The sequence below is a fragment of the Rhipicephalus microplus genome, chromosome 6 (genome assembly GCF_043290135.1).
Source record: "Rhipicephalus microplus isolate Deutch F79 chromosome 6, USDA_Rmic, whole genome shotgun sequence".
In the NCBI taxonomy this organism is placed as follows: domain Eukaryota; kingdom Metazoa; phylum Arthropoda; class Arachnida; order Ixodida; family Ixodidae; genus Rhipicephalus; species Rhipicephalus microplus.
In genome coordinates this window covers 199,114,641-199,125,522 of record NC_134705.1, presented here as the reverse complement: position 1 = coordinate 199,125,522, position 10,882 = coordinate 199,114,641, and the positions used below count along the sequence as shown (strand labels likewise).

General features: G+C 46.8%; 1 long non-coding RNA gene across 1 annotated transcript; it reads left to right on the top strand.

The window, feature by feature from the left end:
• The first annotated feature begins 7,024 nt into the window (after positions 1-7,024).
• Positions 7,025-8,997, top strand: LOC142765110 (uncharacterized). Its single transcript, XR_012884062.1, has 3 exons — positions 7,025-7,142; positions 7,549-7,612; positions 8,920-8,997. It is a non-coding gene; the product is annotated as an uncharacterized LOC142765110 (long non-coding RNA).
• The last annotated feature ends 1,885 nt before the right edge of the window (positions 8,998-10,882 follow it).

The window sequence follows — 10,882 nt, the reverse complement described above, 5'->3', positions numbered from 1 at the left end:
AAAATGTCACCACCATCGCAGAAGCTCGTCCACCGCCCGCTCTATTCGCTATGCACCTCATCGGAACACGCGCCATTCATGCAACACATGCACTTAAAACTGCTATCACCCCCTGACGTCACCAGTTCCACAGTCGTCACGCCTCCTGCAAACGGAAGCGTCAAAAGGCGGAGTCTGCAGAGACCCCGCCCACGACCGCACCCGTCGACATCCAATGACGGCTCGTGTCAGGTGCACGCGGCCTCTTATTAGCGCCGCTCCGCCGCGCACGGCAGTGACGCGGTGACCCGAGCGAAAAATAACCATCGCTTATTTTTTTCCCCCTCTCTTTTCCCTTTCTTTTTAGCAAAGCGCGCGTGCGCGCTTCGCACAAGAGTTGCGGCACATAGCGCGCCCGGTTTTCTATAGTTTGCGTTTTGCGTTACGCATTCTTCGTTCTGCGCGGCGGTGCCTCTTTGGCGTCGGAACGGCGGCAAAGGAAAGCGCGTCGTATAGAGTGGTCACGCTTGACGGCTGGCGCGTATAGCCGTGCTTCTCGCGATGGCCGCTGAAAGAAAGAAAGAAAGAAAGAAAGAAAGAAAGAAAGAAAGAAAGAAAGAAAGAAAGAAAGAAAGAAAGAAAGAATGAAAGAAAGAAGAAAGAAAGAAAGAAAGAAAGAAAGAAAGAAAGAAAGAAAGAAAGAAAGAAAGAAAGAAAGAAAGAAAGAAAGGAGAGGGCGCGGAGTGAGTTGACATGCCAGACCGACGCACCCACGTCGAGCTGTCGGCCGTCAATCTTCCTTTCACGAGTCCCTCTTCTGGAGTCGCTCTGTGCGTCTAGAGACGCGGCGGTTCTTTCGGGTCGGTCGGCGTCGTTTCCGACAACTACGGGACGCTTTTGATGCGAACAGAAAGAGAAGGACAACTATACGCACACATATCTCGTGAGCTGTGAATGCGATAGCACTTTTGCTGTCCAGTTAAACGCCCAAGACCACGCAGGCGCAGCAACACGCGAAATAAGTCGCATGCCGCAAACGTTCTGCGGGACGAGAAACCACGCAAGCAGTTGCGGCCACCGATCCGGCGGGCAGCAGTTGAACCCGATGAATAAAGGCGTCATACGAAGGTCATGGGTTCGGTACCTGATGGCGAAAAGCTGTCTTTTCGCACACTTTAACTTATTTATATGATATCGTTACGTAAGAATGACACGAGGCGTGTCTATTTAGAATCTATATTGAAACTGATGCGTATGGCGTCGACTAAGATGGAGGACAGCACGTGCACAACCGACAGACCACTTCCTCGTTGTCGTCTTCTGACCGCTGATATGTCAGCTACGTAGCATTACCCCCCCCCCCCCCCCGGCGGTAAAAGTGTCGTCTCGGTGCACTTTAACTACGGTCTTCAGTAGGCAGGTGGTAAGGTTTTAGCCTGCTGACCTGCACAACATCCCTGGGTGTGGTTGCAGGCAGGCTTGTGGTCTCAGATGCAGGAATGTTCTCATAGGTGACGTCGGTTACCTGGCGGATGATACGGTAAGGATTGATTGATATGTGGGGTTTAACGTCCCAAAACCACTGATGATTATGAGAGACGCCGTAGTGGAGGGCTCTGGAAATTTTGACCACCTGGGGTTCTTTAACGTGCACCCAAATCTGAGTACACGGGCCTACAACATTTCCGCCTCCATCGGAAATGCAGCCGCCGCAGCCGGGATTCGAACCCGCGACCTGATACGGTAAGGACACATATAGCGAGACAACTTCTGTGATAAGTCAACTCGACGAACTGGGCACCGCAGGAGAACGAGAGAACCGCGGGTGAGAAGCGAACGTCAACATGTCAGCTGTCGATGGCTTTCTGGGAGGCTTGCGAAGCCGAAAGTCTAGAACGGGCGGTCTGATTGAGCACACAATATCGACATTTTCTGTTGAAAGACTACGGAGTAATGCCTCCCATACCTCCCTTGTCTTCACTGTCTGTTCATTTCATATTAGCTTGTGTCTAACAAAAAAAGCCATCCTTTACCCCGCCGCAGTGGTCTAGTGGCTAAGGTACTCCGCTGCTGACCCGCAGGTCGCAGGATCGAATCCCGGCTGCGGCGGCTGCATTTCCGACGGAGGCGGGAATGCTGTAGGCCCGTTTGCTAAGATTTGGGTTCTCGTTAAAGAACTCCAGGAGGTCGAAATTTCCAGAGCCCTCCACTACGGCGTCTCTCGTAATCATATGGTAGTTTTGGGACGTTACGTTTAACCCCAAAAATCAATCAATCAAAGCCATCCTTTGGTCAGTTTCTCACCTTTCATTGCCAAGCCCTTTGGCAATAGAGAGGGCATAGAATCATCGGTTCAACGAGCCTAATGTCATGAAACACAGTGCGCATCATATATAGACTTAGACTAGAATACATCAGCTTGAAGAAGTCTTTCTATTAACTGTAACGTGAAATTAGTTTTCTCGTCATGGAGCACGCAAATGTATAGGTTATATATCCTCTAAAAAAGTTAGTCTTTCGTTATGAATAGCCATCCCCTTTATTACCGACGCACTATAGAAATTACATAAAAGCAACGCTGAAATGTATAGTATTGCCCAGTATATAGTAGTGAATCATTGCCCAACAAAAGGTGGTGGCTGCGGCCGCCATCTTACCGGGGGCAAAATAAACTGTCGGCTATCGGCGAGAGAAACTGGGAAGTTTATTGCGGTAATAACAGCATTTCAGGTGAGTACAACTGCATCGGCTAACAAAATTATCGTTTATAACACATCTTCAATAATTTAGAGTTTGATTTTCTCCATACTACGGGAAAGCATGAAGCTGTCTGAGTACCAAAACTTCTAAGGAATGTATTTAAACTGGGAACTTTATTGCATACTATAGTAACAGCCGTTCAGGTGGGTACAACCGCACCGGCTATCAAAATGACTGTTAATAACAAATCTTCGTTGGTTTATAGTATGATGTACACTACCACGAGAGAGCATACGCTGTCACAGTACCAGGAGTACCAAAACTTCTAAGTAATGTATTTAAACTGGGAACTTTATTGCATTTCTATAGTAACAGCCGTTCAGGTGGGTACAACCGCACCGGCTATCAAAATGACTGTTTATAACAAATTTTCGTTGGTTTACAGTATGATGTACTCTACCACGGGAGAGCATACGCTGTCACAGTACCAGGAGTACCAAAACTTCCAAGGAAGGTTTTGAACTGGGAACTTTATTGCATACTATAGTAACAGCCATTCAGGTGGGTACAACCGCACCGGCTATCAAAATGACTGTTTATAACAAATCTTCGTTGGTTTATAGTATGATGTACTCTACCACGGGAGAGCATACGCTGTCACAGTACCAGGAGTACCAAAACTTCTAAGTAATGTATTTAAACTGGGAACTTTATTGCATACTAGTAACAGCCATTCAGGTGGGTACAACCGCACCGGCTATCAAAATGACTGTTTATAACAAATCTTCGTTGGTTTATAGTATGATGTACTCTACCACGGGAGAGCATACGCTGTCACAGTACCAGGAGTACCAAAACTTCAAAGTAATGTATTTAAACTGGGAACTTTATTGCATACTAGTAACAGCCGTTCAGGTGGGTACAACCGCACCGGCTATCAAAATGACTGTTTATAACAAATCTTCGTTGGTTTATAGTATGATGTACTCTACCACGGGAGAGCATACGCTGTCACAGTACCAGGAGTACCAAAACTTCCAAGGAAGGTTTTAAACTGGGAACTTTATTGCATACTAGTAACAGCCGTTCAGGTGGGTACAACCGCACCGGCTATCAAATTGACTGTTTATAACAAATCTTCGTTGGTTTATAGTATGATGTACTCTACCACGGGAGAGCAGACGCTGTCACAGTACCAGGAGTACCAAAACTTCCAAGGAAGGTTTTGAACTGGGAACTTTATTACATACTATAGTAACAGCCATTCAGGCGGGTACAACCGCACCGGCTATCAAAATGACTGTTTATAACAAATCTTCGTTGGTTTATAGTATGATGTACTCTACCACGGGAGAGCATACGCTGTCAGTGTACCAGGAGTACGAAAACTTCCAAGGAAGGTTTTAAATTGGGAACTTTATTGCATACTAGTAACAGCCGTTCAGGTGGGTACAACCGCACCGGCTATCAAAATGACTGTTTATAACAAATCTTCGTTGGTTTATAGTATGATGTACTCTACTACGGGAGAGCATACGCTGTCACAGTACCAGGAGTACCAAAACTTCAAAGTAATGTATTTAAACTGGGAACTTTATTGCATTTCTATAGTAACAGCCGTTCAGGTGGGTACAACCGCACCGGCTATCAAAATGACTGTTTATAACAAATCTTCGTTGGTTTATAGTATGATGTACTCTACCACGAGAGAGCATACGCTGTAAGTGTACCAGGAGTACGAAAACTTCCAAGGAAGGTTTTAAACTGGGAACTTTATTGCATACTAGTAACAGCCGTGCAGGTGGGTACAACCGCACCGGCTATCAAAATGACTGTTTATAACAAATCTTCGTTGGTTTATAGTATGATGTACTCTACCACGGGAGAGCATACGCTGTCACGTACAGTACCAGGACTGACTTCAAAGAGGGAAGTTTATTGCGTGCTAGTAACAGCAGTTCAGGTGAGTACAACTGCAACGGCTAACCAAATTACTGTTTATAACAAGTCTTCGAGTATATATAGTACGTTGTACTCTATTGCGCGAGAGCAAACACTGTCTTAGTACCAAGACTTCCACCTTGTACCTTTAGATATTTGTGTGACGAAATTGAGCGCAGAAAAAGGAGACAAACGGCGGCGGAGTAGGCAAGTCCTTGCCGTGACGTCAAATCGGTGCGACCACAGCGGCGCCAGCGTTTGTTCTCAGGGCAACTTCGTTACTCCATGGCTCGCGTGCATAGAGGTGTGCGCCGAGGTTAGAGTGTACTAGAAGTGTACGGTACTATGACCGCCGACGTGTGCTTTCGGCGTGCCATTTAAATATCATGTTTTTTAGTTAACCTGTACCATTTATTTTTGCACATTCTGTCACAGTCTGGCCTTTTTTAATTCTGCCCACTTCGCAAACGCATTGAAATGGGCTCACTTACCGTTTCAAGTTAATTAACGGGACTATATAAAACTTGTGGAGTGCTGTGGAAAGGTCACGCTGCGAAAGGGCACGAGGTGCTCCATAAATGCATTCGGGCGGAAGGCTTTGGCTGTGCCGCAGGGGTCGTCGAAGGCCGAAAGGCTTTGAACTTACCCTAAACTGTCATCGTTAGCGATAGTCTCTGGTGGGCGGTTTTGGCTGTGCCTTGGGGGTCTTCGTGGTGTACGCCACGGCCTGGCTTGCTGTTCTGCCTGACACTCTGGCGGACCACCTTGGGTGCCTCACAGAAGTCGGTCACGTCCACAGTGCGTCCTGCTTTGATCGACCTGCTCAGACGCCACTGGGTATGTCGAGACGGTCGCCGCACGCCAGATTACGCTGTCGCTGTTTCGGGCTTAGGTGTAGGTCATGCTTGTCCATCTTAATTAACGTGCTGGGCAGGCTAATTTTTGCCTTATGAAGTACGCCGGCGAGTTTGCACAGGTTGCGATTCTTGGCCTTGGTGACTTGACGCAGGAACATCTGCGTTGCCGTCACCGCAATCTCGTGTTCCGAGTCCACGACGAAGCAAAGTGCTGCCTTATGGTCTCGTACCCTGCAGTGTCCATAGGGGTTAAAGCCACCATGGCTGTACACCTCGCTGCAGTCGCCAAGCGCCATCTTGCTGCTTCGAGTGAGCTGCGCGCCGTCTGGCCGCTTCACTTCGGGTTAGCCGTTAACGCAGACTGCCTCGAGGTGATCCGCATGGCACTCGGCTGGTACGCTGGAAGTCATAATGCACTTCCTATCATCGCTGGCAGAGTCACACGCCAGAACGCCGAAAGGACTGATGCTGGCGTCTCTCGCTTGTGGCGCTTCGCTATAGCTTCGGTCAAAGTGAGGTGGGCAGCGTCCTCAAGGCGTGCTTACAGCGGCTGCACGTTGGCGGGTGTCCTGGACGCGAGAAAGCCGGGACGTGAGACTTCTTCGTTGTCGACTGCGTCATTGTGATGAATGAGACTCGGAGACAACGCCTTTACTGCAGGTCGGTCTGTTGGTCGAAAAGCTTGTGCTCAGGCATCTAAATGTGCTCAGGCGTCTACAGATGCAAACGTCACGGCCGTGATCAAACCCGTGACCTTCGAGACATCAGCAGAACGCGGTAGCCATGTACCGAAACGGAGGACTTAAAGTATATGAGTAAAAAAAACTGAACGTATACCTGGTTTCTTATTGCAACATATAAAAAAGAACCAATGACGGCACGACAAAAGTTAAAGCAATGAACACGAATATAGCTAGATTCACTATTTGCTTACGCCCCGCCGCGGTGGTCAAGTGGCTAAGGTACTCGGCTGCTAACCCGCAGGTCGCGGGATCGAATCCCGGCTGCGGCGGCTGCATTTCCGATGGAGGCGGAAATGTTGTAGCCCCGTGTGCTCAGATTTGGGCGCACGTTAAAGAACCCCAGGTGGTCGAAATTCCCGGAGACCTCCACTACGGCGTCTCTCGTAATCATATGGTGGTTTCGGGACGTTAAACCCCACATATCAATCTATCAATCAACTATCTGCTGACTTTCTTCACACAACTGCAAGCCATGACAGTTATTGGGTTGAATTTCAAGAGCGCAGGGTGAACGCGAAAAGGCAACCGCATAGAAGCGATCCAACTGCTTCAGCTCTGCTGTTTAGGCGCTTCAATCCCTTTTTGAGCCCGAAGATCATGCGCCGTGTGGTGCTTATCCTGCGATATTGTTTGTACATCTTTCCTTTGATTTCTTTCCTTCGCAGTACGCCGCGCCCAGATCTCGCCGATAAGACGGCAAAGAACGATACCATGACGTAACGGCGCCACAATATTTGGCTGCAACAGCGCATGCGCGAATATCAGAGTCACGGTTAAAAAAAATGTTACACGCGAGCTGCCCACCTTCATTTTACATTCGTTGCCAGTCTTTTTTTGCGTGTATCTGTGTGAGCTGCGCACGACAAACAACGTCGCCTGGTGTTGGAGGACCACTGCGAGCTTCGTCTTCGGCATCAAATTGGTGAGCCCCCTATATCATGACAGGCCAGCGAGGTGTTGGGGCCTTCTTCACCGAGCATCCTCGCTATATATTCACAGTTGAACCGAACTTTAAGGTTGCGTGGAACTTTGAGCGGGTTCTTTGAATAGTGCCACCACTGGTCTACCACCCTGAAGCACAGAGCAGGCCCTCGCGGTTAGCTTAAGTATAGCTTAGTTAGGCCTGTGTCAACAAGAAATGGACCCGACCGGAACGCCCGTAGCTTATCTGCAGGCATCGTTGCGTGCCAGTATGCGTAATGTAGTTTTCGCGGGTCGCAACGCGGCGTCCTGGTGTTTACGCTCGCGTTCTTTCTGGCTTGAATTTTTTCCCACGGTTTACGTGATTCCTTTGCAAATGCTGACACCTTGCCCTCTTTGTTTTGCAGCTGGAACTTGGCTGCTAGATGAGCGCTCATGGACCAGCCGTGGCTTCGCGATCAAGCACTATTGGTGAGATCGCATTTATTATTTCTTGACGCGCGTTTTTTTAAATCTCCTAACAAGTTTTGCTTTCGTCCATGCAGGAGCGCTGACGTAGTACGTACACTGTCGTCCTTTATGCAAGGATACACGCGAACGCGCGGCCCAGTGTTCTGCGGCGGCTGCCTACAGCACCATCAACCGACAGGGGAAGAAAGCACGTTCTCTTTTGGCGTCATCTATTGCCAAGCAAGATAACGAGTCATGGTCGGTAGACAAGCGCTGCTAGATTACGTTTGCGTTGATAGGCTCGGTGTCGAAAACTTGGTCTTTTTGTTTGACGTGGCCATGTTGGGCGCGTGCATTTTGTTGATAGCATTTTGGTTTCTGGGTCGTTGCATCCGCGTGCGCCAAATGGTAGCTAGTTTATCACTGAAGCGCGCGTGGTATTTTTTAAAAATACGTTAATATGCCTGTTTTCTTTGTACTGCTCTTACCGTACTTGAAAATTAACCGTTCCTAACTGTCAGTCAGTTTACAGACGCAGGTGCACAGCCGAGATAACATGCTGGTGGCCGTAGTTGATGTTGATGTAAAATGTATATTCTTGTGCAATGTCTACGTCCAACGGTTTTTTTTTAATGTTTGAATGAGATTTCGCTAACGGCAATCTTAGAACCTGGGTCTGAAATGTCTCCTTCTAAATTTTCGGCTCTTATACGTGTCGCCATACGCCCCGCCGCGGTGGTCTAGTGGCTAAGGTACTCGGCTGCTGACCCGCAGGTCGCGGGTTCATATCCCGGCTGCGGCGGCTGCATTTCCGATGGAGGCGGAATGTTGTAGGCCCGTGTGCTCAGATTTGGGTGCACGTTAAAGAACCCCAGGTGGTCAAAATTTCCGGAGCCCTCCACTACGGCGTCTCTCATAATCATATGGTGGTTTTTGGGACGTTAAACGCCACAAATACCAATACGTGTCGCCATGCCTTTGCCATTGTAGCTAGAAAATGGCTCGCTTGTGGAGCCATCGAATAAAGCCGTGCTTTCACTGGCATGGATGGTTGCAGTCTTACGCATGCAGCTAATAAGGAATAAGTGAAAACTGGGATGTAGAAACGTTTTTCATTGGGCAGTATTGCGATCGGCATTGATGTTTTGACTCCTTTGATGTCAGTGCTTATGTGCGTAGCCTTAACATTAATACATACCAGCCAGAGCTCCGCTCCATTTTCCTTTATCATGCTATTTTTGGCACCCATGAACCGGCAAAATACCACTTGCGTCCGAGTGTGTACGTTGAGACTCGAGGGATTAATAAGTTCATTGACTTCTCCCCAGGAGGTCTGTCTTCGCAACACACCATGTGCCACTTCGACAGAAGATCACCTGGTGAGCATCCTCGCGGCAATTCCTCCAGTAAGCGATTTCTCATATATTCGCTAATAGTTTTGAACAAAAAAAAACTGCTTCTAGCTAATTTAGTATCTGTCATGGTTCTCTGAAAAGGTAGGCATGCCGTAATATGACCATATACCCAACACTCACCATAGTGACTTGACAGGGGCGGAGTTGCGCTGATACGAGCTGAGCTGTGAATGTTGCGGTTATAATTGCTGCAATAACAGGTGACATATTTTCTTATGGAAGAACTCATGTGTTCCGATATAGACGGCACGCTAATGAAACCTATAGCTCTTTGAAAACGTACATATATACTTGGTAAATGCCTCAGTGGATCTAACTGGGCCGTCGGTTAATCAATACGAGAACAGACAGTATTCAATTGACTTTGATAGATCGACAGACGAGGCGCTGACTGTCTGTAGTTTTGTCTTGTGTCTAGCGCTACTTGCTTCTGTCCTCAGTAAATACACTTGATTGACTTAATCAGGCCGAAGTTCGGCGTTAGTGCTCTTTCCCTGCTATAGGATAGTCCACTAATCATTGCGCTATACTTACTGATTGTATCTTTCTCAATTTTGCAAAAGCCTTTGAAAAAGTTTGCCATAATTTACTTTTCATGAAATTAAGCAGGTTAAACATTGATCATAAGCTACTTTCTTGGATTGAACATTTTCCGAACGGTCGTTCACAATACGTTTGCTAACACTTTTAATTCCCAACTAAGTCCCGTTCATTCTGGCGTACCCCAAGGTTCGGTACTCGGTCCCCTCCTTTTTCTCATTAGTATTAATGACTTACCTGAATGTGTTACATCTATCATTCATTTATTTGTTAATGATTGTGTAATATATCTAGAAATCTCTTCACCCAAACGACGTAACAATTCTTCAGAATGACCATAACTCCAACTGGTATCTAACTGGTGCAAAACATGATTAATGCAACTAAACACTACTAAATGGTAAGTCTTACGCTAACGTGGTTGCTTGGGCGAGTTGGTACGACATGATTCACTTAAAGAAACAGCGCCAATAACGAGGGACAAGAGAAAGAAGGAGACAGACAGCGGCACTGACTTACAACAAGATTTATTTGCCAGAACCGCACAATATATACTTGGGCAGTATCTAACAAAAAAGAGAAAAATACAAAACAAACAAAACAGAATCCACCTAACAACCACGTAGTCATCTCCGCAACGCACCATGAACAACACGTGTGCTAACGTTTTATTTATTTATTTATTTATCACATACTGCGGATGGTCCATGCAGGAGAAGGCAATACAGTTCAAAATTCTTCTACATACATACACTTCCGCTGCAGTATACATTCACTGCAGAACAAAATTCATGTACATTAAAAATTCGTGAAAAACAAGGGACAAATACAGGCAAAGAAGTAGACTTAAGCAACAAGAAAAGGGTATAGTTTCATCTCGGCGTGTTGCGCATAGGGGAATCATGGAGCAGAGCATTCCAATCAGAGACAGTTCTCGGGAAAAATGAATACTTGTAAATGTTAGTGCGTGCAAATATAGGTGTAATGCTACAACTATGTTTATGACGTGAAGACCTGGTTGTGTCCTGTGTTATGTGATCTGGTGCATGTAATCCTGATCTGGAGAAGTATAAAAGGCGGAAAAAGTTAAGCCGTGCAGTTTTCCTTCGATTGGCCAAAAGTTGGAGGTTCGTATCCTGCAACAGGGCTGACGGCGAATCGCGACATCTTTACCGGTTGTATATAAATCGAGCAGCTAATCGTTGTATTTTTCTATTTTCTGTATATTACCAGCTGTGTGGGGGTCCCACACAATGCTGGCATATTCAAGAGAAGGACGAACTATGACTTTATAGGCTCTAAGTTTTAGTGAACTAGAAAAACGACCCAATTTATA